General features: G+C 42.7%; 1 long non-coding RNA gene across 2 annotated transcripts; it reads right to left on the bottom strand.

Annotated features, from left to right (window-relative positions):
* LOC129400013 (uncharacterized) lies at positions 1–22932 on the bottom strand. 2 transcript variants are annotated; one of them, XR_008627362.1, is made up of 4 exons: positions 22821–22932; positions 21267–21332; positions 17641–17782; positions 1–121 (listed from the first exon to the last, which is right to left on the bottom strand). It is a non-coding gene; the product is annotated as an uncharacterized LOC129400013 (long non-coding RNA). The 2 variants fall into 2 exon arrangements; XR_008627361.1 differs by lacking the exon at positions 17641–17782 and having other exon boundaries at positions 25–121.
* Positions 22933–27009: the final 4077 nt, after the last annotated feature.

Raw genomic sequence — 27009 nt, 5'->3', positions numbered from 1 at the left:
TGAAATGGCATCTTACTTTCCAAGGTGAGTTGCCACTTAGAAGGACACCTGGTCTTGATGATGGATGGTAGAAGCTCCATGACCTCTGGAAAACTGTCTGGTGTGGGACTGACTGTATAATCTGCAGGACACAGTACACAAAAAAGCAGTCTTTGTTTAATAATCAGGAAACAAAGTTCTGTTGAAAGTACTAAGCTAGGCCTGGAACTGTGTGCCAAGCAAGCAACCACAGTGAACTGGAAGATCCCTTCTCAGCTAAGGTGCCCACATTAGCACCTATGCCAGAGGGATCTCCTGCGGTTTTAGAACTGCACTGGAAATAGAACTCTAATCCAGGACCAATACCAACATGGGCCCCTTCCCCACAGGTACAGTAGTGGCAGGGGGTTGTGGCCTCCTGGGTGGCAGCTGCTCAAGCAGCTGCAGTTATTTTCCCCTTTCATACTGCTTTGGACTCATACCTCAACCTCCATTACCTAATTCTTACACTTATAACCTGACTATCCCGAACATATTAAGCCATATTAGCCTATTCCAATCAAAACACTTCCAAAACCCATCAAAATAATAGTGAACACAAGAACCTTAACAAGCCTAATGTAAAAGAACACATGCCCTGAAGCTTCACTAAAGGCCCCACATAAGTCACACAGGAGCACCAAAGTGGAAGTTAGTATTCTTGAAGGGGGGGAAAAAAGACCACCATCGACTGAGCTCAGCCAGAATCCTCCCTTGCAGCGAGAAGGAGCTGGAGGGATCCACCTCTATATTGCTACAGCAACATGAAGAAACAGTGCAAATCCCCAACAAGAAAAGTGGATGAAGAAAAGAGCCCAGAAGCCTCAACAGGGAATACCCACATATATAGTTTCTCTGATAAAGAATTCAGAGATGAAATATTGAGGATGTTCAATGAGTTGAAAGAAATGGTGGAACGGACATCCAGTAGATTAAAGAAGGAAATGAAAGAAACAATGCAGTGGACAGCCAATTAAATACAGGAAGAAATGAAAGCAGAAATCAGAAAGCTACAAACAAGTGTCACTAATAAAGAATTTGGCAGATAAAATTTAAAACTTAGTGGGTACCTTTAGCAGTAGAATGACAACAGCCGAAGACAGAATCAGTGAGCTTGAAGATGAGCTGTAGAAAGCATCCAGGCAACAACAAACAATGAGAAATACCTCAAAATAGCTCAAGGGAAAATAAGAGACATAGGGGATGAATTTAAAAGGAACAATATAGAATCATCGGAGTACCAGAAGGACAGGGAGACAGCCCCAGTGAAGTGGTAACCGTTAAAGATATCATTGCTGGAAAAGTTCCCAGAGCTGGAGAATGCAGAATCCAGATCCAAGAGGTCTGAAGGGTACCATCTAGAGGAGACCCTAATAAAAAGACTCCAAGACAAATCATATTCAGAACGACTAATACCACAGACACAATACTGCAAGCAGCAAGGTCAAAGAAGAAAATCATCTACAGAGGAACATATCTTAGATTTAAAGCAGACTTATCAGAGGAAACTGTTCAATCCTGAAAACAGTGGTAGGATATAATGAAAATGAAATTTTCATTCATCAATGAAATGAATGCCTCACCAAGAATACTTTATCTGGCTACACTCTCACATAGACTCAATGGAACGATACACTATTTCATAGATAAAAAAAAACAGCTTAGGAACTTCATAGACTCAAAACCAACTTTAAAAAAAGGACTTAAAGGGCCACTGTAAGACAAAACAAACTCCACAAGCACAACAAACCTCTACAGAAAGATGACACAAAACCCTGTGACAATAATCTCTCTCAATGTCAATGGTCTAAATGCACAAATTAAGAGACACGGGGTGGGAAAATGAATTGAAAAACTGAATCCAACATTCTGCTGCCTACAAAAAACACATCTGAACAGTCAGAGGAAACACAGATGCAAAGTTAAAGGATGGAAAACGATCCTTCAAGTGAACAACTCCCTCAATAAAGCCGGGGTTGCCATACTAAGATCCAACAACATAGATTTCAGGCTAGAAAAGTTTAGAAGGGACAGCAAAGGACATTTTTTAATAACGAAGAGATATATTCATCAGGAAGAAATCACACTCCTTAACATATATGTACCCAATGAGGGGCCAGCAAAATACTTAAAAAAATTGCCAATAGACTTCAAGGAGAACATTGGTAGCAACATAATACTAGTTGGAGACTTCAACACCGCCTTATTACCTCTTGATAGATCAACAAGACTAAAAATCAGCAAGGAGTTACTTGCTCTGAAGGAATAAATGGAAGAGAAAGGGTTAATTGATGTATACAGGGCTTTTCGGTCCCCCCCTAAAAAAAACGAATAGACATTTTTTCCAGTGCACATGGAACAGTTTTCAAGATAGGCCATAGGCTGGGCCAGTAAACATACCTCAATAGAATCATGAAAATAGAAATTGTATCAACTATCTTTTCAGACCTGAAGATAGAGGTTAACCACACATAGAAATGGAGAATTAAATCAAACACTTGGAAATTAAATAGCTCAATGTTGAACAATCAGTGGGCTAGAGAGGAAATCAAGGAAGAAATAAAAAGATTCCTAGAAACAAATAAGAATGAAGACATAAGCTAACAGAACTTGTGGGACATAGCAAAAGCAGTGTGGAGGGGAAATTTTATAGCTCTGCAAGAATTTCTCAGGAAGGAAGAAAGGGCCCACATAAATAACTTGACTTCACAGCTTAATATCTTAGAAAATGACCAACAAAAGGAGCCCAAACCAGGCAAGAGGAAAGAAATAATAAAACTTAGAACAGAAATCAACAAGCTGGAATCCCAAAAAACAGTCCAAAAGATCTATGAAACCAAGAGTTGGTTCTTTGAAAAACTAAGATTGATAAACCACTAGCAAGACTCACAAAGAAAGACAGAGAGAGACAGAGAGGGAGAGAGAAAGAGAGAGAAAGAGAGAGAGAACCCTCATAAACTTAATCAGAAATGAAAATGGGGATATATCACAACAGATACCATAGAAATCCAAACGACCATCAGAGATTACTGATGAAAGTCTGTATGCCATGAAATAAGAGAACCTAGAAGAAACGGATAAATTTCTGGATTACTATAACCTCCCAAGGCTGAACAAAAAAGAATTGGAATACCTGAATAGACCTATCACTATCAAGGAAATTGTAACAGTAATCAAAAGTCTTTCCCAAGACAAAAGCCCAGGTCCAGATGGATTCACTAGTGAATTCTTTCAAACATTTAAAAAGGAGGTATTGCCAGTCTTTTCAAGCTTTTATAGGAAATTGAAGAAACAGAAACACTTCCATACAGTTTCTATGAGGCACATATCACCCTACTACCAAAAGCAGACAAAGACACCACAAAAAAAGATATCTCTGATGAACACAGGTTGATATCCCTGATCAACACAAATGTGAAGATTCTCAACAAAATATTAGCAAATAGAATCCAAAAAGACTCAGCAAAAAGATCATACACCATGACCAAGTGGGATTCATCCTGGAGATGCAAGGATGGTTTAACATTCGCAAGTCAATGAACATAATACACCATATCAATAAAAGAAAAGATAAAAACCATATGATCATTAATAGGTGCAGAGAAAGCATTTGACAAGATCTACCACCTGTTTATGATGAAAACGCTCAGCAAAATGGGGATTGAAGGAATTTTGCTCAACATAGTCAAATCCATTTATCACAAGCCCACAGCAAGCTTTATTCTCAATAGGAAAAAAATAAAAGTCTTCCGTCTAAGATCAGGCATAGATAAGGTTGCTCACTCTTGTCACTCCTATTTGAATATAATACTGGAAATACTTGTCATAGTACTTAGCAAGAAAAAGATACAAAGGGCATCGAGATAGGAAAGAAAGAAGTCAAGCTTTTGCTATTGCAAAAGACATTTAAATCCTAAAGACTACACAAAGTTTTATAAACAATAGATTTGTATAGTACAGTGGCAGTTTACAAAATCAATACTCAAAACTCCATGGCTTTCCAACATACAAATAATGAAAGAATTATTTTATGAAACAATCCTGTTCACAATTGTGGCTCCAAAAATCAAGAACATTAGAATCAATTTAACTAAAGAGATGAAGAACTCAATATCAGACCTGAATCCATAAGGTACATAGAGGAAAATGTAGGCCGAGGTTGCAGGGATGGGCAAGAAAGCCTCCCACCATTATCTTGGTGCTACCTTTCTTTGGGCACTGGGGCCATCGTTGACATAAAGGCTTCTGCAGCTGAAGCTTCACTGACATGAATCTGAACTCAGGTTAGACCCTGGTTGTGTCCTTAGCACACCTGCTGTGCGCATAGGCCTGGAGTTCTATAAATATAAGCAGAACTGTCTGCACTGCTTCATCCATTTCACACACTCTGTTATCACACTGGACTTCACTTAACATGCAAAGGAAGAGATAAAATTTTATAAAGTAACTGTAAGGACAGTGAACATAGAGCATGGAATCAAGCGTGGCACAGCTTCTGAGAGTTGGTTGGCACCCGTGGTGCCCAGGTGTGTACACAGACTTTGGTGGAGAATAAGGAGCATAAGTAGTACTGCAAACTGGAAACTACTCTAAGTCAGGGGACCAGTGAAAACAAAAAGTGTAATCCACAAACAGAAAACCAACACATCCCAGGTTGTTAAGTAGGGGCACCACCACACTGATCCCATTAGAAACACTTATTTTCCATCTAGACAAAGGTAACCATTACTAAGTTAACTCACATTAATTACTCTCCCCAGGTTCACCCAAGATCTGGTGGCCTAGGCCTAGTGAGACATCAGTGAGCTTAGTGTGTGATCACTGCTATGTGCCAAGGTAGTAGAGTCTCAGCAGATGTTTAACTAACATTGGAGCCCTCAACTTTCCCTGTCATGCAAGAGAGTGTCCTAACCCTGCCTGGCCAAGGAGATGAATATTTACTGGACAGAGAGACAGGAGATGGAATACCAGAGGTGGCCTTACGTCTCAGCAAGATGACTGATATTTGTTTTGACCTTGTATGACTGCTTTCTTTGGAATAATGTGATTTTTCTGAAAATGGAAGTGGGAAATCTCTCTTCCTTTGTTCCTGCTGTCTCCTTCAATCTATCAAATGAAGACAGTTTCACTGGGGAAGTATCTGTTCATCTCTTCTGTCCATTTTTGGATGGGGTTAATGGATTGTTGTTGTTGTTAAGCTTTGAGATAGATATCAGGCATAGGAAAAACAACTCACTGTCACTTTGTTAGAAAAATGGGAATAAAAATAATATTGAGATATTGTCTCACACCACTGAGAATGGCATGTATGATAAAGATGGAATACATCATGAGGGCAGAAGTATGATGAGAAAGGAACCCTCATTTGGGAATGTTGTGTGGTTCAGCCTCAATGGCAAAGCAGTATGCAGATATCTCAAGAAAGCAAGAATAATTTCCACAGGACCCCATGATACCTCATCCTGATTGCTACCCCCAAACACAAAAACATAAATTAAAAGGATATATGCACTTGTGTTCTTTGCAGCACTTAGTACAATAGAAAGGATATGAAAACAGCCCAAATGCCCAACTATAAAGAATGGATCAAAAAGTTGTTTTATTTTCAGTTTATGACAGTGTGATATATAGAAGTTTACAGTTTTGTTTTAGTCAAATGTATCAAACTTTTTTTTTTTGACGTGGTGTGTGCTTTTCTGCTTTGTTTTATGAAAAAAATTCCTTGATGGCTGTTGCTGTTGTGATGAGCAGGGGTCACATGCGCTTGGTCATGGTGCTGCACTCTGGCTGTGGTGCCTGCTGGTGGTCATTGTCGTGCATGTACACGTGCTTGCAGTGGGTCAAACTCCTGGCCACAGTGTTTGCCTATCTTTAGTGAAAGTGCTCACCAGGGATGGCGCCCTTTCGTTGTGAGGCTCACACGCACTGACTGGGTGGAGATCACACACACAGTGGCAGTGCTGGGGCATCTCACTCAGCAGAGCTGCCAGCACTGTGCACAGCACGTGTGGCAGGCCTTGAAGATGAGCTCAGCCTTGCTTGCCAGGCAAGTTACTTTTTGCCACAGAGCCTTTTCCCACTCAGGCTTCCTCTATTTGATTTTTTTTTTTTTTTGGCGTCACACTTGGCGATGCACAGAGGTTACTCCTGGCTCATACACTCAGGAATTACTCCTGGCGGTGCTTGGGGGACCATATGGGATGCTGGGAATCGAACCCGGCTCAGCCTAATACAAGGCAAATGGCCTCTCCACTGTGCTATCACTCCAGCCCCTCTATTTGCTTTTTAACTGAATCACATTTTCCTATCTTAAAATCATAAAAGTTAAATCCCTGTACTGTAATTCAAAAACTTTAAAGGTTCGGGGCTGGAGCAATAGCACAGCGGGTAGGGCATTTGCCTTGCACGCGGCTGACCCGGGTTCGAATCCCAGCATCCCATATGGTCCCCTGAGCACCGCCAGGGGTAATTCCTGAGTGAAGAGCCAGGAGTAACCCCTGTGCATCGCCGGGTGTGACCCAAAAACCAAAAAAAAAAAAAAAACAACAAAACAACAACAAAAAAACCCCCAAACTTTAAAGGTTCACTTTTTGTATTTAGGTATTTACTTCAGCTACAATTTGCTTTGCTACTTGTGTAAGAGTTGAATTTTATTATTTTCTAGTTAAAATACTCAAAATCTCAGCACCATTTATTGAAGTTTTCTCCTTTCATAATTATTTATCTTTAATTATTTAATTAGCTAATTTAGTGAATATTTATTGAAGTTCTGCCACATGCCAGGCACTGTTCTGGGCACTGGGTAGTGGGGTAGAAAATAATCTCCATCTTCAAGGAGCATATGTGGGGTAGACAGACGAAGGGTATATGTGTCAGATAGTGATATCTATCATCTATGGAGAAAAAGTAAAGCTGCAGAGGAGAACAGGAATTGTGCTGGGAGTATTGTCATTATAAATCAGGTAGCCAGAGAAGGCGTCACTGATAATGTGATGTTTGGCAGGGACTTGAAAGAAGTGAGAGAATAAGGGTGTTGACATATGGAGGAAGCAAGTTGCACACAGAGAGAATAAGTACAGAGGCCAAAAGAGAGGCGTGTGCTTGGTGTGTTCAAGGAAACTCAATAGGAGACTGATACAGCTGACACCGTGTAAGCCAGGAGAGACTGTAGGAGAGGAAGTCAGGCAGCAATGAAGACCTGTGGGCTGCTATCACCATCATCAGGATATTGGCTTTTAGCCTGACTGAAGCAGAGAACATGGCAGGTTTTGAACAGAGGAGCACATTGTCTCATTTACATTAAAAAAATTATTTTAATTTCATAAAGTTGCTCATGATGATTTATTACATCCAATATTCCAACACCAATCCCACCACCATTACACCTTCCCACCTCCATTATTTCTAATTTTTCTAATCGCCACCCAACCCTGCCTCAATAGCTGGTCCTAAGTAATTTATTTTGTATTTCTTGTTGTGACTAATTCGCTAAAAATGATCAAAAAATGATCAAAAAATATTTCCTTAGAAGAAAGTGTGTGAAGATTGTTGTGTCTCACCCTGGAGCCATCAAGCCCTTATGTAAGAAATTACTAACATGTTGTTACAGGTTGATCCTTGTGTGCTAATATTTCTTAATCAAGTTCAGTTGCTTTTGATTACATCCCATCCTGGTATATCAGTGGTGTAGAGTATGAATATATGGTGTAGAGATGTTGCTCCAGGAATTCTAAAATTTTGATGGGGTGATACAATGAGAGTTAAATATTTTTTTTTTAATTTTCACTGTATCACGGTCACTATCATCCCATTGCTCATCGATTTGCTCAAGTGGGCACCAGTTTTTAATTTTAATTCTTTTAATTTATTTTTTTTTGTTAGCGAATCACCATGGGGTACTGTTACATACTTACAAACTTTCTTGTTTGCGTTTCAGTCATACAATGATTGAGTACCCATCCTCCACCAGTGCCAGTCTCCACCACTAATGATCCCAGTATCCCTCTCACCCACCCCACCCCATTCCCCTCCCCACCCCGCCTCTGTGGCATGGCATTCCCGTTGTGTTCTCTCTCTCCTTTTGGGTGTTGTGGTTTGCAATAGAGGTATTGAGTGGCCATCGTGTTCGGTCTAGTCTATTTTCAGCAGCTCCCAACCCGAGTGGGTCCTCCCAGGCCCCTTTACTTAGCGTTCCCTTCTCTGTTTGAGCTGCCTTTTCCCCTAGCATGTGAGGCTGGCTTCCAAACTATAGGGCAAACCTCCTGGTCCTTATCGTTACTACAGAGTTAAATTTTTAACTGGATGGTGACTTTGGGGTGCAGAAGCATCCTGATTTACATTTTTAAAAGTTCACTCCACTGTTCTAGGGAAGTCAGGGCAAATTCTTGCCCACTTCACTTTGTCTCTGGAGTTGAGCATGTCTGCTGCACCTTCCTTGTATGGTTGATCTGACGCCATATATCAGATGATGCCATAATGGGCTGGACCTCCGTGGGGGAGAGACTCCTGGTGATTCTCATTGTCCAGGAAGAGTAAGAATAATGGCTGGGATAATAGCATGCTGACTCTAATGACCTCATTGCGTAAAGGAATCTGTCACACGTCCCAGGGAATCCCGGATCCTTTGATGGATATGCTATGATTATGATTATTTATTCCCAGAGCTCCCTATTTAAGAGACTGTTAATGAAATAGAACAGGTTCTAGATGGGTAAATATTAGCTGTAAGTTTAATTACTGAAGAAACAGAAAGCAGGAATGGCCTTAGGCAGACATCTCTTGAAATCGGAACTGTTGACACGTCGCAGCGTCTCTTCATGGCTCTTTCCCTACGGAGGCATTTTCTTGGAGTGTGGATTTTCCCAGCTATTGTGCTCTTGGCGCCTTAAGATTCCTCGTTCATGATACCCATTTAATCAAATAGCTGGCTCCATGATGGGTGGCTTCTTCCAGACCGCAGGCTGTGCGAGAGCAGGGACGTAGATGGTCTCATTCCGGGCTGCAGTCCATTATCAGTCAGAGGAGGTGCACAGTGGGAACTTGGTGAATGAATGAACAACAGCCTCGGGACATGAAGCCGCTGTGGGATTCACACTGGCTCCTGGTTCTCAGGTTTAGTCTATTAGAAGCTACACTTCTCTCCCAAGGGTGTGTGGCTGGGTGGCCGCAGAGGACTTTCCCCAGCTGTCCTGATGGCCTTGTGGGTTTCCCTGAGTTAAACCTGTGGATTCACCGGGGACCCCTGCACCCAGATGGATATAGTGCCAAGAGCAGCTGCTGCCTGCCACCGCGTGGGTGTGATCTGGATTCCAAGCTTGTTTGAATCTCTGCACTAGCCGGCTGACAATAAACAAACTTCCCACCCAGCAGCTGCTGCTGTTCCTCCCACACGACCCACCCGGCCCACCCGGGCCCTGCCCGGAGATGGCATGGATCCCTCCCTTGCTGCTCTAATAATAACACTATATTCTTAGCCGGGGCTCAGCTCGACATACTTCACTTGCCTTAGAATGAGAGTCAGAGAAGCTGAGACCCGAAAAGCCCGTTCGCGCATTTCACTTAACCAGCTCCAAGTTCATTTGTTCAGGTTGAAGCTCTTTCATTTTACCGGCTAGGTAAGAGGCCCCCTGGGAAGCCTGGGTATGAGGGAGGTCAGTTTTAATTTCTCTGGGCCTGCCAGGGTCCCCCAGGGGCCGATTTCCAGGTGCACACATAGGCAGATGGCCTGGGGTGTAGAGGCAGGGCTGCTAGGAGAAGCAGCCTTAGGGAGCTGAGAATAGAAAGAGGGTTTTCTTCCTTCTAAGCAACTTCTGCTTCCTTCTGCCACGGCCTCTGCTCTTACGAGCAGTGACTGTGGACTCAGTTCCTTCCCAGGGCTGCTCAGGCAATGCCTGAGCACCAGGAGTGGGTGTGGGAATCCATCCTCACCCGCCTTTCCTTGCCCAGCCGGTCCAGGCCACGCACAGCCCACACTGAACACGGACCTGCCTTTTACAGCCGGCTGGGCTGATGCCAATGCTTTGCCCCCACTGCAGAAGAAGCTCATGGAGAAATGTCCCCAGAATCTTGTCCCTGTGTCTGGGACTGCTGAGCAGCTGAGGGGAGAAATGAGAATCTAGTCAATGACCTGATCCCTATGCCCCTGTGTCATTACGTGTTGGCCTCAAGTTCCACCGCATTTTCTCAACAGCCCTGTGACACAAGGAAGGAGGAGGCAGCTGTTGAAACCACCAGCCCCAGATCTTGGTGTTGTGCTGCCTGCATAGGAGGAGCCAGACCGGCCTGGGGGATCCCGGAAGTGGCTCTTCCTCTCCCAAGACTTTAGCTTTTATTTATTTATTTATTTATTTTTGTTCCATCATGTTCACTGTGACTGGGTGAGGATTCAAGGTGGACTGTGTTGGGGAATTTGAGTTGGTTACATGGTCCAGGGGACTGGAGCAATAGCACAGCAGGTAGGGCATTTGCCTTGTACATGGCCAACCCGGGTTTTATTTCTCCATCCCTCTTGGACAGCCTGGCGAACTACCGAGAGTATCCTGCCCGCACGGCAGAGCCTGGCAAGCTACCTGTGGCGTATGCCAAGAACAGTAACAAGTTTCACCATGGAGACGTTACTGGTGCCTGCTCGAGCAAATCGATGAGCAATGGGACGATAGTGCTGCAGTGCTACTTGGTCCCGAGAGTCAAGTATCCATTATTAAAACTAGGAGTGCCTGGGGTTCTCTTAAAAAAAAAAAAAAGGTGCTCATTATATCTTAGGTGTTATTGCATTTACTCTACTTCAAAAGTAGTGGACTACTTTTGTAGTGGAGTGGTGGAGAACTCTATTACTTATGTAGCAGTGAAACAGTGGTAAACTTTTTATTCTCATGCTTGGTAATGATGTCGGTGGGCCCCCACAGGTGGCTTATGTGAAGCAGAAAGGAAGCAGATGGTCACTTTAATCCAATCCACCTGTCAGCCCAGGACCAGCTGTGAAGGTTAGGATTGATCAAGTCTGGAAAGTCAGTCGTAGGCCTTTCTCAGGGTTTACAGGTGCTTTGTCTTGCCTCGAAGACAAGAGTTTCAGGAGTAGATGAGCAGTGAAGGAGAAGGAGGGAGAGAAAGTGAGAGAGAGCAACATGCTCAAGTAAGAACACGGCTTCTCCAAAGGCAGAGAGAGCCTCTATGCCAACACACATCCCCGCATTAGCTATGGAAGCATGAAAGTACACATCTCAAGAATGGAGATATGGGCACCACATGTGCTCAGCCACGTGGGCACAAGCAACACATGGGCTTGGGCAGCATATGCACGCCCTTCTTTTGTTCAAGGTGACTTTTATAAGGTTTTCCCAACATGTCCCCATGTGGAGCTTCTACCTATGTAAAGGTCCATTGCTAGAGAGGTTGCCAAGTGGGAAGAGTTGGGAGTGGTCCATGACCTTTTGAAAAATTCCTTTCCTGGCTTTTTGTTCCTGCTGGAGCTTCTCTGGGAAGGGTACTAAGCCTTCTCTGGGTCTGTTGCTGGTGTCAGGTGTCAGGTGAGGGTTTTATCAGGCCTTGATTCCTGTGTTTATAGCCTTGGCCCTCTTGGTTTTATTGCCTCCTAGGAATTCTATTGCCATAGGGGCTCTTCCCTGTCTAGTTGCCTAAATCGGTAAATCTGTATGCCTTTGCAGAGAGGTAGAGGCAGCCAACTATTATATCGGTGCTTTTTGTTCTTAAATAGACTCCAGGCTCTGCCATAGTCTTTTCAGGTGGATTTATTAAAAATGAAGTTTTCCTGCAACTTGAAGAAATCTATCATAGGTCAGAGAGAAAGCTCAAAGGGCTAGAGTGCATGCTTTGCACGGGGAAACCCTGAGTTTGATCTCCAGCATTGCTTGGGTCCACAGGCCCTACTGGGACCAATCCCCAAGCACCAATATATGAGGCCCCAAAATAATAAAATAAAGCATGTCATTTCCTTGAAACTTACTGAATTTATATTATCATTATGCAAGAGACACAAGTGATAGTATAAGTGCAGGAACTAAACATTTCAAAAAGTCGTCCAGGGTGCTTTTAGGGAACCCCAAACTCACAAGGATTCTTTGGGGGGGGTGTAATAATTAGGCACCACTAGCCCCTTTCCATGCTCTCACTGACGGCTGAGAAAGGGCCCCAGGCAGTAATCATCTGAATCTTTTCTTACACATTGACCTCGCTAGCACCTTTGCTTCTAATTTTAACTTCTCTTTTGCATTTTAGGTACCATGCAAAGAAATATGATGCAGAAGTTAGACAGGAGAAAAGTCAGGTTGTTTGTTTCCTGATAAATGGGCATTGATCCACGTTTGTTGCCAGAAGGCTGCAGTGGTCAGAATAGGAAATGGCAGAGTAAGTGTGTCCTCACCTGCAAGTCCACCTCGGGATCCTGTGAGCAGGGGCTTATTTGTCCTTTTCCCCTTGCAGGATTTTAGAAAAACCATTAAATGAACTCCTGGATTAGTAAAAGTTGAAAAGGACATGGATAATTGGCTATGTAGTGACTAAAACTGTGTGAGCATGAGTACATATATTTAGGGTTCAGGGAAGATGACTTCACATAAGAATGCTATTACATTCAATCATCTGTCAAGACTAGACCTAAATAGAACCCATTAACCAACAGGCAGAGTACCGTATCTTATGTCCTGTATTGTGGACTGCCTCCTTGGTTGTCTTTAAAAAAAAAACAGGCAGGGATGGGCTGGAGAGAGAGCAAAATGGAATGAGCTCATACTTTGCATGCATGAGGTCTGGGTTTGATCCCTAGCACCACGTGGCCCCCCAGTACCATTGGGAGCAAACCCAAGCACAGAACTGGGAATAATCGCTGAGTACTGCCACTGTGACCACAACACAAAATGGAATAAAACATCTCTTTGGGCCAGGGAGAAAATATAGAGACTTAGTCCCCCAAGTATCTCCAGGTGTAGCCCTGAAGACCCCTTACGAACCCTCACCTAGTACTACCAGGGTTGTCCTAATAATCCCAGGCACTACAGGGACAGAACAATGCTGCATCCTCAGGTCCTCTGCTAACCTGGTTGGCAGAGAAAGACCTAAAGTTCCTGAGCACTGCTTAGGAGCACTTCCCTCGGCATAAAATAAAAAGAAAAGGAAAGAAAGAGGGGATAGGGGCTGGAGTGATAGCACAGCGGGGAGGGCATTTGCCTTGCATGCGGCCAACCCAGGTTCGAATCCCAGTATCCCATATGGTCCCCTGAGCACGGCCAGGAGTGATTCCTGAGTGCAGAGCCAGGAGGAACCCCTGTGCATCGCCGGGTGTGACCCAAAAAGCAAAAAAAAAAAAAAAAAAAAAAAAAAGAGGGGATAGAAAGAAAGAAAAGAAGAAGGTAAAGAGGTACACTGCTCCTAGTCTGGGAGCAGACTAGGTTAATGCGATTCAAAGTGATTGTTGTAGCTTAGATTTCACTGGAAGCTCACTGGAAATTCAGAATCATGCCCCAGACTCTATACTTCTGAGTTCTAATTTCTGGGGAGCAGAACCTAGGGATCTGTTTTTTGTTTTTGTTTTTTTGCCTTTTGGTCACACCCGCGATGCACAGGGGTTATTCCTGTTTCTGCACTCAGGAATTGCTCCTGGTGATGCTCGGGGGACCATATGGGATGCTGGGAATCAAACCCAGCTCGTCTACGTTCAAGGCAAATATCCTACCCGCTATACTATTGCTCCAGCCTTGGGATCTGCATTTTAACTTATTATCTATCCTAGCTTCTTTAACAACCCCATGAGGGGTCTGAATATGTGTGTGTGTGTTCTTGAAAAATTTGTTTTGGGACAGAGACCGAAACAATAGGTAGGGCACTTGCCTAGCACGAGGCAGACCCTGGTTCAATTCCTGGCATCCCATATGGTCCCTTGAGCACTGCCTGGAGTGATTCCTGAATGCAGAGCCAGGAATGACCTTTGAATAATGCTGGATGTGCCCTAAAGAAAAACTTACTTGTTTTAAAGTAACTTTGATTTATTATAACAAATATTTGATTTTATATACCTATATATCTGGGATTGTGTAAAAATTTCTTGAGTAACAAGAGTTACTCAAGTGGAAAAAGTTTAAGAAGACCCAATCTAGGTGATAAATAAGCGCACTAAAGTTTGAAAATAGCTAATAGTCACTGAGCTAGACGACCTTTCATGGTCTTTCAGATCCAATTAAAAATTATTTAATTCCTGTAATTTTTATACAACTTCTCAGGTAGATCGTTATGAATTTAATTAGTGAAATTAAAAAAAAACTCAACCTGGGGTTGCCTTGCATGTGGCCAACCTGGGTTTGATCCCCAGCATCCCATACGGTCTTCTAAACATTTCCAGGACTGACTCCTGAGCGCAGAGCCAAGAGTAAGCCCTGACCATTACCAGGTTTGACCCAAAAAGCCAAAAAAACCCTCAACTTTTGTATTGGGAAATATACCACATAAAAAGTGCAAGAAAGTCTGTAGGACAAAGTAAATTTTAACTAAAGTAACGCTTTGTCATTCAATCCAGGGCAAAAAAATAGTTCCTTGTCAGTATACAACAAGCCCTTCTTCCCCACTCCAGGCTAAACATTCTCGCCTTCTCTGGTAGTCACTTGCTTTCTTTCTTTTATAGGTTTTCCATCTGAAAATGCATATCCAAATAGCATAGTCATAGTCTTTCCTGGTTTTGACCTTTATCTAAATAGAATCGCAAAGTACGGATTCCTTGGTATCTAGTTTCTTTTGCTCAATATTTTGTCTGTGAGAAGACACTGAGTTTCCAACTCATCTTATTTTGCCTTTTGCATTGTTTGGCTCTATTGCCATACCTCAGGGAAGCACTGCATTTCCTGTAAAATGACACTAAATTAAAAAGATTTTGCTGAGAATTTCATGGTGCTCTTTGAGTTGATCATCCAGAAAGTTGCTGAATGAGGCCTGGGAATCCTGGCTTCTTGGCAGCAGCTCTGTCTTCTCCGTGCCAGGGATGGGACTGAGGAGCTTGTCAAGGAGCTCTTCAGGGAGCACCTTTAAAAAAGTGAGCACCTCCCTAAAGGAAATGCTAAGAGCTATAAACTGAGGTATCTCAAAACCCAATCATCTGTCTATGACAATGAATCATAGTTGAAATGATCAGGGCTGTTTGGTTCTATTGTTTCAAGGTCACATGCAGGTGTTACTGTCTTTAAGGGTTTCTGATCCATCACTCAAGAAGAAACTATGCACACTTTCTAGAAACTGTAGACAGAACGGATCTCTATTGAGAGTTATGTCAGAGGCTCAAAGTATGGACTTTGAATCACATCAACTTGGTTGTAATCCTGGCTCTGCTCTGCTACTTAGCTGTTAGGTGACCTTAAACTCATCTTCTTTTTAAAAATGGAAATTAGAGACTAAACAAATAGATGAGCTAAAAAAAATTTTTTTAATGACAGTTATAGGAATAGCATATACCTCATGGGGCTATTTTGATGTTTAAGAAATGTTTTAAAAATACTTGGCATAGCATCTGGCTAATAATAATAGCAGCTAATGGTTACTGAGTGCTTTCAATATGCCAGGTTCTATAATGCTATTTAACTTGGTTCCATCATTGCCCTCAATTTCAGGTTAAGAAACTTGCTTGGGATCCAGTAATTAATTTAGCACCAGAATCTTTGCTCTTGATTATTCTGATGTATAGTTTTCAAACTATTAGCCTTTTTAAAAAAAATCATTGTTTAACTTCCAGGTTTGATATTCTTGATGCATTTCTCTTCTTATCTGTTCATATTACTCATATGACTTCAAGCACAGTCAGGTCCTACCCCCTTGCCTGTCCCTATCAGCAAAATAAAGCAAATGTGATGGGCCATGGAACTTGAGGATGGCTCTGTCTCCTTGTTACAATATCCTCTTTGTGGATTATTGCTCTACAACAGAGGCCTGCAATTTCTATGGCTGCCATATTTGAAGCACAACAGAAGATCTTATTTATCAACTTTCTAAAGCTCAGGCTTGCCCAAAGCCTCAGAGTTGGGATTAGATGATGGTGAGCTGTCAAAATTGTTCAAGAATTATAAAATAATTGTGAGAAGATAGATGGATTAAAGAAACTTTCACAGGAGAATATTATTAGTGATTATAACTTTGAGTAGGATATAAATGTTGGAAACTTTTTCAGCCCACATGTGGTAAAAGGCGACATGCAGAAAAAGGAATGAGCCTCACAAAGTTCTTTCCCTGCTGATAAGAAAGATTTAATACCCTGAATTAGGGTACTGATGGGTATTTTGGAACAGATTATGCTTTCCTGGGCATTTGCAGTGGCATCTCAAGATGTGTAAACATACATCTTGTGTATATTGGGGGGAGGGGGAATGGTGCAGTTAGTGAATCTCTTCTCTTTTTTTCCCATTGCAGTACATGATAAGGATATTATCCCTTTATTTTCAAATAGATGAAGATCTTTTGTAGTATTGTAGTATGAGAGGCATAATGCTGGATCCCGGAAGGTGACCACATACACTGCCTCAATCTGGTTTATGTAGGTGGGCTCAAGGAGAAGTGGGAGGCAGGAGAGTCTGTTTCAGAATGAAGTGATGTGAGAAAGATTCAGTCACCCATTTCTGAGGCTGAAGCTAAAGGAAAGGACTTTAAGTTAAAGAATAAAGTTGAAAAAGATAAGAAAATGGATTGTGCTCTAGAACTTTCACAAAAAATCTTGACATCTTGATTTTAGCTTAGTTAATTATGTCAGACTTTTTATGTATAAGATACTAAATAAACATAGATAGTTACTTCTCTTTTTTCTTCCTTCCATTGTGAGGGGGGACTTTTGAACCCCACCTAGCTGTGCTCAGGGTTTATTCTTTACTCTGTGAATAGGAATCACTTCTGGTGGGCTGAGGGAACAAAACCTGTACTGGGGATTGATTCCTAGGTGGCTATATGTAAGGAAAGTGCTTTACAAACCATACTATTTCTCCAGCCGCCATGAATGTATAGTTTAAAGCCATTTAAATTTATTGTATTTTGTACCAAAGATGGGGACTGCAGCAATAGCACAGTGGGTAGGGTGTTTGCCTTGTACGTGGCTAACCAGGGTTTGATTCCTCCGTCCCTCTCAGAGAGCCTGGCAAACTACTAAGAGTATCCCACCCACACGGCAGGGCCTGGCAAGCTACCCATGGCATATTCGATATGCCAAAAACAGTAACAAGTCTCACAATGGAGACATTACTGGTGCCCGCTAGAGCAAATTGATGAACAATGGAACAGTGCTACAGTGCTACAGTGTACCAAAGACAGTGAAAAGTGATGCACACAGTTTGGTCCATGCAGCAAGAATATAGTTTGATAAATAGACGGGTTGAAGGAAGCAGTTCTTATTTTCACTTCAAGTCTTGGTCAAAAGAATTGAAAGTCTAGATGTCTATGTTAATGTGGTATAAATGATGGAAATAGTGAATAAAAGCCTCTAATAGTTCAGTAGATATCCAGTTGGCATTATCCTCTGGCAGTGGGAAGTGAGTGGGGCCTCTTCCTATCTCCACCTCTGAAATCAGAGAAGTTTCAGAGGACACTGTAGTCTGATCAATTTTCAAAAGCAGCTTGAATGGATATACTGGCTTTCTCTGTTCTTACCTTAATTGTGATATCCGTCATGATGGAGGCTTCCTTGACCTTTTCCAGTTGCCAGAGATGCTTAAAGAGATAAGTTTTCTCCCCATGGTGACTTAGCACTCAGATTGCAGAGTGGAGTTGCAGAAAATTCACACAAGCAGAACTAAGAACACACCAAAAGACATACCCAGTCCCAGAGTGAAGAAGTGACGTCACAAAACGTTCTAATTATGCCTGTCTTAATGATTAATGTAAAGACAGATCATTTCAAATTGCTCTTGGATGAAAGAAATGGAGCAACATTTTCTATTAATTGTAAACTGAGCATTTATTATTGAAAACTTTCAATAAGAACCCCCAAAGGTCAGGTTTTAACTAAGAGATGGTTTCCAGAATCACATCTGTGAGGTCACGTCAGGGAGCAAGAAGTTGAAGATAGGGGAGTTTCACATAGTAACTTAGCTGCTCAGGGCCCAAGAAAACTAGTTGATTTTGGTTTGGACTGAGGAATATTCCAGGAGCAGAGATGTTCCTGTATTTGACACTAGACTGTTAGGCAGGAAGCTCATTTGTCTTCTGCGCCTGGGCCACTCAATCAGGGCCACTCACTGTGAGCAGTGGCCACGGTGGCTTGGTGTTTTTCCAGACCCAGCGGAAAGCCCAGGGCTGGCAGGAGGAAGAAGACAGCCAGCAGCCAGTCAGAAAAGGGCACTGTCCTGTGCTGTCCTAGAAGTAGCAAAAGGCTCATACCCACCCCAAGCCACTCCACACTTCGGAGAGGAAGGGGAGAGGCTTGGGCCAACGCCTCTGAGGATGGGGGAAAGTGACACTGTCACCTTCTCCCTCACCTTCCTTTATAGAGGAGCGAGTGCCTTGCATTCTGGTGTGGATTCAGGACAAGGGAATAAATCTAAGCCGATGAGTCACTTTGGTTGTGTGGGACCCAGGGTCCTACAGCTCAGAGTAAAGGGATATCCATAATATTATCCAACAATATTGTTACTAGGCCCACACAGCAGCTTTTCCCCTCAGCGTAGCTGCCAGCTCTACCCAATCTCCTCTTGGCACCGTGGACAGATTGACAGATGGGCTGACCAATCAGGATGCTCATGAAAGGGAACAGTAGCCATCACCCATCCTGCTACCCTTGCTGTCTGTGAATGTTGGTGAGGTTTGATTCGGTTCTACCATGGCCTGAGGATGTCCCACACCTTACTGGTCCCTGAGAAGTTCCCTTCTTCGGTACGCAAATTTCCTGCTGACAAAGAAGAGAGAATACACCTTTCCCCATCATGGGTGCCTTGGCCCAAGGCTCTTCCCCTCCTCTCAGAAATGCGGAGAGGCTTAGGGTGAGCGTGAGCCTTTTGCTATTTCTAGGACAGCATAGGACAAAGCCCTTCTCTGGCTGGCTGGTGGCTGCCTTCTTCCTCCTGCCAGCCCTGGGCTTCCCACTGGGCCTGGAAAAACACCAAGCCGCAGAGTTTTCTGGACCATCCACTAAGCTTCTGGCTCCCCACGTGGTTCTGGCCACAGTTTTTCATTCTGCAGTTTGTTCTTCAGAACTAATTTCCCCATCCTTGTAAGTACTGGACTCTCATTACTTCCCCTTTCCCTTGAAGCTATTTTATTGTTCCACAAGTTTCAGTTAAGGGTTTGCTAAAGAACTCAAGGAAGGAAGCCAGAGTCATGAGCAGCCCTAATAAATTCTCTAGCAGAGGAGAACTTCAATTCCATCCTCAGATAAGCTTGAGGGATTAGCCACCCTTTTAATGATCTTAGCCACATTAAGCCCTTTTTAATTCAGTGACATAAATATTGGTCTTTTTACATGCTTTGGGAGTTTAACCTGTTACATATCCGTTTTTGTGAGACAGCCCAAGGCTAGGAGGCTGGGCCTGGCTCCAGAGTGTTCTCGGTACAGAAAACTGCAAGGGCAGGTTCTGGACAGGCCCCCTCGGGTTGCTGAGCTGCTGCTCTGCGTTGTCTAGAGGGGATGTGCCGGGAAGATGCTCCTCTATGAAAATGCCAGAGGTCAGTTTCGGGCCTCCTACACCTGCTATGCTGATATTTTTGCCATATATGGCCTTTCTACAGCCAACAGTTTTTTTTTAAATTTTTACTGACTCACCACCATGAGATACACAGCTGTTACAAAGCTGTTCAATGGTTGGGTTTCAGTCGTACAATGTTCTAACACCCGTTCCTCCACCAGTGTACATTTCCCACTACCAAAGTCGTCACAGTTTCTCTTCCTTGCCTTACTCCCACTCCCCAGCACTTTTCTTCTCTCTCTCTCTCTCTCTCTCTCTCTCTCTCTCTCTCTCTCTCTCTCTCTCTCTCTCTCTCTCTCTCTCTCTCTCTCTCTTCCCCCCACCCACTTCTGGGCATTATGGTTTGTAATACAGACAGGAACTGAGAGGTTATTATGTTTGTTCCTTTACCTACTTTCAGCATACAGTTCTTTTTTTGGGGTAGGGGGGAGTCACACCTGGTGATGTACAGGGGTTCCTCCAAGCTCTGCACTCAGGAATTACTCCTGGTGGTGCTCGGGGGAACCGTATGTGATGCTGGGGATTGAACCCAGGTCGGTCAGGTGCAAGTCAAACGCCCTACCCGCTGTGCTATCTCTCCATCCCCAGAACACAGTTCTTACCCAGAGCAGCCAGCAGTTTTTGAAACATGTTTGGGAGCCTAGACTTCCTAGTGTCCCGGGCCTGGGTTCAAATTCTACTTAATCATCATCTAGCTTTAGGTGCTATGACCCCTGCTTTTTTGTGTAAAATAAGGATTTTAATGTCTGCTTTTCAGAATTGCTAACAGAGGGAATGAGGTAATCTATGTCAAGCTTAACAAACAGCATTCAGTCCGAGGTGCCTTTATTATTTGTACCATTTGTTGCCCCAAAATCATCATCACTGTTATCATCATCGTCACAATTCAATGATATAATAAAGTGGGCTGAGAGAGTCTTAAGTAAAACCCTGAGCACTTTCATAAGTCAAAAGCATTCTCTTACTTGATTTCAGTCACTGTTTTGTTACTGCTTTTTGGCAATGCTTCAGACTTACTCCTGCACTCAAGAATCACTCCTGGTGGGACCACAGAGATTTGAACCTGGGTCAGCTGGGTGCAAGTCAAGTGCCCTAACCACTTTGCTGTCTTTACAGTCCTTCTTTTCCTTGATTTTAGCAGCTCTTACTGGAAGGTATCTTTTGACGGTTATTATTGGAGAAATTCCTTGTGGCCTCTAGCAATGATCTGCTTCTGGTAGTAAAAGCAGTTGTGAACTTTCTGAGGGCCCACAAAGCCTGCCTTGAGCCTGCTGAGTCACACGGTAGGGTCAGCTGTCTAAGCCTGCACAATGGCAAAAGTCAGGCAGCAGTCAGGAAGACAGATGGCCACGGTGAACAGGATCTTAGTGAATGTCCCTATTTAGTGTGTCTAGATAAAGGAAGGGTGGGGTGGGTGTTAACTTTTATTAAACACCCTATCACCCACTGGCCCCTGTAATCCAACTTTTATTGAGGCCCATCCAAACTACCCAGTGGGAACTAGCTCTCCTCTAACAACCTCCTGACTGGCTCCTGAGAGGAATTTCTGACATTTAGGGGAGGAAGACACATGGCTGTGAAGGGGAAGTCACTTACTTGGTTTGGGTGGAGAAGGATGCTCCCTTCGACTCCTTCTACCATGCAAATACATTCAAGATGAGGCTATGGGAATGAGTTGAAGGCATTTATTTCTGCCAGAGATGGAGATAGGTATCACAAGAGAAGCTTGCAATAAGGATCTTTCCCCACCTTAGCTATTATATTCAGTTGTTTTGATAAATGCTTAATCTGTCTACTTGCACCCAGAATATAAGGATGCTTCTGAAAAAATGCCTTATCATTACTCCTGTATTTACAGTTTTAAAATTTGGAAAATTAAGTTAAAACTGACGTGTTTTGGGTTTTTTTTAATGCAAGTATTCTAATACTCCCTCAGAACTTATTGTAAAATGAAAAACAACTTTGCAACTAGCAAAGTTTGCAAGCAAGTGAATTGATATAATGTGAACGTGTATGTGTGTTTATTTTTTATCTGTATTTTTTTTCTCATTGGTGGTTTCATCTTGCTTTTATTTCTGGAGTGATTACATTTGACATTTATTTAAAGAATAAGACAAAATTAGGTTCCAAATGGCTGTGCACATCTCTTAAGATCGATTAACATTGGTCTGCATTATTGATTAATAATGAGAAGATGCTGTTTTAGAACATTTGATTTCCACATCAGCAAAAAATTTTTATGTTTTTATTAGGGGCTGCTACATCACAAAGAATTTCTGATCAATGTATTGGTTTGATATTATAATTTTATATAAACATCTCTCATCATAAAATCATGGACGATGAGAAGGAAAGTTGAGGGGTCTCCTGCCTTTCTCCCTGCCTCATTAATTTCTATAATTATACTTTTTTAGGGTTTATTGGGGGGTGCAGAGAGGGGTACACCCAACAATGATCAAGGAGTACTTCTGGCTTTACACTCAGGAATTACTCCTGACAGTGCCTGAGAAACTATATGTGGTGCTGGGGATTAAACCTAGGCCAGCCTCATACAAGGCGAACAAGTACCTTACCTGCGGCACTGTCTTTTCATCCCCAGTTTCCACAATTATACTTTCTATTGAGTAATTTATTCCATTATTGAGCGTCTCTTCTTCTTTTTTTATTTTTTAAATTGGATATCCGTGAGATAGACCAGTACAAAGCTGTTCATAATTGGGTTTCAGTCATACAGTGATCCAGCACCCATCCCTACACCAGTGTACATTTCCAACCACCAATGTCCTCCATTTCCCCACTGCCATCCCCCAGACCCCCTCACCCCCAGCCTCCCTCTATGGGAGGCACTTTTCTTCTTGCTCTCTCTCTCGCTCTCTCTCTCTCTCCCCCCTCTCTCTCCCTCTCTCTCTCTCTCTCCCTCTCTCTCTCTCTCTCTCCCTCTCTCTCTCTCTCCCTCCCTCTCTCTCTCTCTCTCTCTCTCTCTCTCTCTCTCTCTCTCTCTCTCCTTTTCCTTTTATGAGCATCTCTTCCTTCCTCAAGTTTCCCCTTTCTGATTATCAGGACAAGCTTAATCTTGCTCTCTTTAAATAGGAGAAAAACAATGGTCTCCTCTTTAAATACAATAAATAAATAAATATAGGGAATACGTACCATCTCTCCACAGACCTAAGATTTCATTTGTGTGCTTCCTCACTTCTCTCCTTCCCTTTCCCTCACAGAGTGATTCCCATTTTGATGCATTTTGAAAGGATCTTGACTCTGGTGACGGTGCAGACTGCTGCGTGCCTTGGTCATGAGTGTTCTGAGTCATCCACTCACTATGTGTTGCATTTTCTCTGACAAGCCCCTAACATAGTGTTTACACGACACCCACTTGCTCCATAGCATACCAGCAAAATAACCACCCTGCTCAATCTCCTCTTTCTCTAAAAGATATTTTGGCAGAATGCTTGGTGAATAACAATTGAATACTATACCAAGTCATTTCCGATAGCAGAAATTCCAAGAGTAGACATTCTTATTAAAGTGAAGCTACCCTTTTATATTCAAGTCCTGTCTTGGATACCATACCATGCCATAGCATGGAAGAAATGTGAAAAATTTGTTTCTGTAAATACAATTACTACCAGAACTTATCAGTTGAATAGAAGCTGCTATTCTTGTTGACATTTTGCTAACTTTGCATCTATCATAGAAGGACTTGGGCTGGAGCGATAGCACAGCGAGTAGGGCATTTGCCTTACATGCGGCTGACCCAGGTTCGATTCCTCTGCCCCTCTCAGAGAGCCTGGCAAGCTACCGAGAGTATCTCGCCCGCACGGCAGAGCCTGGCAAGCTACCCGTGGTGTATTAGATATGCCAAAAACAGTAACAATAAGTTTCACAATGGAGATGTTACTGGTGCCTGCTCGAGCAAATCAATGAGCAATGGGATGACAATAACAGTGACAGTGATAGAAGAACTCAAGCTGTCCAGCATCCATTTATAGGATTTTGCTTTTATGGCTTGTGATTTGAGATATATACTACTTTTCCATAGGAATTTATAATTTTTCTATATTGCTGATTTTCAATTTCAAGATTTCTGTAGTTTAGGGCAGAAGAGATAGTACAGCCTGCAAGGCACTTGCTTGTCTTATACTTTGCTGACCTGGGTTTGATCCCTAACACTACATATGGTCCCCCAAGCATCACCGGAAGTGATCCCTGAGCACAGTCAGAAGAAATTCCTGAGCACCGCTGAGTGTGGTCTCCTCCCCCAATTAGAAAAACCAATATGATTTTAGCGTTTATTACTTACCAATCTTTTAAGAACTGCAGCCAAAATATTTCACAGTAGTACACTTAAAAATAATAGTTCAATCTAGATTTAAAGCAGTATAACTTCTCATAATTTAGAAACAGAACTTGGAGTAGCAGCCAGCTAGCCTGCTGTCACTAGGAAATGAGATGGATTTGGAAAAGCCTCTGGTTTTGACCTTCTTTTTTGCCATTTTTTGGGAGAATGTGTCTAGCACACAGTTCTTGGGATTGTTCTTTGCAAATATAACTGGTAACAGTTTCTATGAATTCTTTATTCTTATTTTCTGAGACCTTAGCCATAGAAATTGTCTCATTATTTACTTTGTGGGGTTCAGGGAAATAGGAGGTGAGAGGTAAGGACAGAGAAAGGGCTAAGTGTTTTTTTGTTTTTATTGTTGTTTTTGGACTTTGGGTCATGCCTGGCGAGATGCTCAGGGCTTACTCCTGACTCTGCACTCAGGAATTACTCCCAGCAGTGCTGAGGGAACTGTATGAGATGCCAAGATTTAAGTTGGGTTGGTCTTGTGCAAGGCAAACACCCTTCCCACTGTACTATCTCTCTGGACCCAAGGTTGAGTATTTTTTATTTCCAAATCTCACATTGGGACTACTCCTGGTTTTTCTCCTCAAGGAGTACTTAACATGCAGTCCCCAAGCCTCAGTCCCCCATATTGAACAAGCGACTCCTTGCTGCCAGTGTTTCATTATCTGTATATCCCTCCCTACCAACCTCCTATTCCAGGCCCATGCCCCATGTTGGAGGCCCTCCCACACTGGCAGGAAATAGGCCCTTGAATTATGAAGTGCTCTAAAGCTTAGAATTTGGAGACCACATTTGAAAGAGGTCAGTTTTTAAGAATGCTCAATTACATTTTTCTAAAGATATGTGTGTATGTCAACACACACATATACACAACCAACCTAATACCATAGAAATCTATTTTGTAGTTAAAGGCAGCTATCTCTGAGGTAGCTGAGGACATCAGGAGGTTGACCACAGATAGCCTTTTCTGAGTCACTCAGAAGTATCTGAAATCTCTGTTGTAATTATAGTTGGCCAAGGCTGATAAATAGTGTCTAGAGATCTTTGTTTTGCCAGGGAGTGGGAAGGACATTCCCGATGCTCACAGATAGGATGGCTCTGGATGCCCAGAGAACCCTTTATCTACCCAGAGCCAGACTAACATCTCTCCTCACTTTGTATCTGTGCAGACTGAAGTGCATGACCTTGTTCTATAAATACCAGCCTTGTTAAAATAAGAGCTGCCTGGGATCCATGGCACCGCAAATCCCCCAGAAACACAGTGAAGGCTGCCCCTCGTGTCTGTGGGTAGATCACCCTTTCTCAGAGGGAATGGGGGGGAGGGTCTAGCATCCCATCACTTGCTCTTTCTTTGCACAAATGTGTGAGGTCCTGGACTAGAGCTTAAGGCGATACAAAGATGAATAAGGCTCAGTCTCAGCGCTTAAGGAGCTTACAGTGTGGTACAATAGAAGAGATATACAGGATAATTATAACATGAGATAGAAAGAACAAACATGCAGAAGCAAGGAGAGGAGGAGCAGCTAGTTATTCAGAGGAAAATGAGCTCCCACAAAATGGGGGGAGAGATCCTGAAAAGCTTCACGGAGCTTGTGCCTTTGAGCTGAGATTGAAGATTAGTCTGGGTCTGAATATAGGAAAATAGGTGAGCTATTTAGAAAATAACGTACTTTGGATTCCATATCCTAACAGTTTAATATTGAAAAAATAGTAGATCATTTAACTGAATGTTCTTGTAATCATAAAATGAGCAAATTCCATTTATGGATTAAAAATAAAATGTAAATAGTAAATTGTTTCTTTTTAAAATTTACTTGAATAAAATGAACTATCACAAAGTTATATCAAAGTGAAAGAGCAAAAGAGAATGAGGAAATGTGTTGCTTGTAATAGCAAATAAAGGAATTATATCAATACAAAGAACTTGCATCAGATAAATTAGAAAAATTAATATGTTAATAGAAAGCTAGGCAAAAAGCAATGATTAACACAAACAAAAATACAAATGACATAAACATAAAAAAATTCCATATGAATAGGAATGAAAGGAATTTAAATAAAAACCATGAGGAGGTAAAATTTCTCACAAACCCAAGCATAGTTTCTTTTATGGGGGAACCTCCCAAGCAGTGCTTAGGACCCCCCGAGGTCACTCCCTGATGTACTCAGTTTGACAGTCAAGCACCAGTCCTGGACATGCAGAGCTGCTGGGGACCAGGGGCTGCGGGGAGGAGGGGGCAGAGCTTGGCCTGACAGTGCTGCTGGGGGTGAGGTGGGGGCAGAGAGGGCATGTGAAATTGGTGCATGCAATGCTGAGAATGAACATAGAGTCCACACTCCATCCCCTAACGCTCTTTCACTGTTTCGCTGGCCCCACAAGGTTTCTTTTTCTTTCTCTTTTCTTTTTTGAAAAAGGTTATATCCTCCAGTAAGACAAGGCACAATGGGTATCTTTCACATACAAAACTGCCTTTTATAACTTTCTAATTCTGGGGCTGGAGTGATAACACAGCAGGTAGGACGTTTGCCTTGCACACGGCCGGCCAACCCAGGTTTGATTTCCAGCATCCCATATGATCCCCTGAACACCGCCGGGTTAATTCCTGAGTGCAGAGTCAGGAGTGACCCCTGTGTATCGCCAGGTGTGACCCCAAAAGAAAAAAAAAACTCTCTAATTCTTTAAATGTTTTATAAACTTGATTTCCAGTTGTACCTTACTATAACAACTCCTTAGATTAAGAGACTGCAGCTTGATTTTAGTAAAACAATACTATAACATTGGGCAGGCAGGGCGTTTGCCTTGCATGAGGCCAACCCGGGTTCAATTTTTCCGTCCCTCTCAGAGAGCCTGGCAAGCTACCCACGGTGTATTTGATATGCCAAAAACAGTAACAACAAGTCTCACAATGGAGACATTACTGGTGCCCGCTCGAGCAAATTGATAAACAATGGATGACAGTGACAGTAACAGTGACTTTCCCCTCCTCCCCACCC

The sequence above is a fragment of the Sorex araneus genome, chromosome X, assembly GCF_027595985.1.
Source record: "Sorex araneus isolate mSorAra2 chromosome X, mSorAra2.pri, whole genome shotgun sequence".
Taxonomy (NCBI): domain Eukaryota; kingdom Metazoa; phylum Chordata; class Mammalia; order Eulipotyphla; family Soricidae; genus Sorex; species Sorex araneus.
Note: the sequence above shows the minus strand (reverse complement) of the source record. Positions and strands in the feature narration are given on the sequence as shown.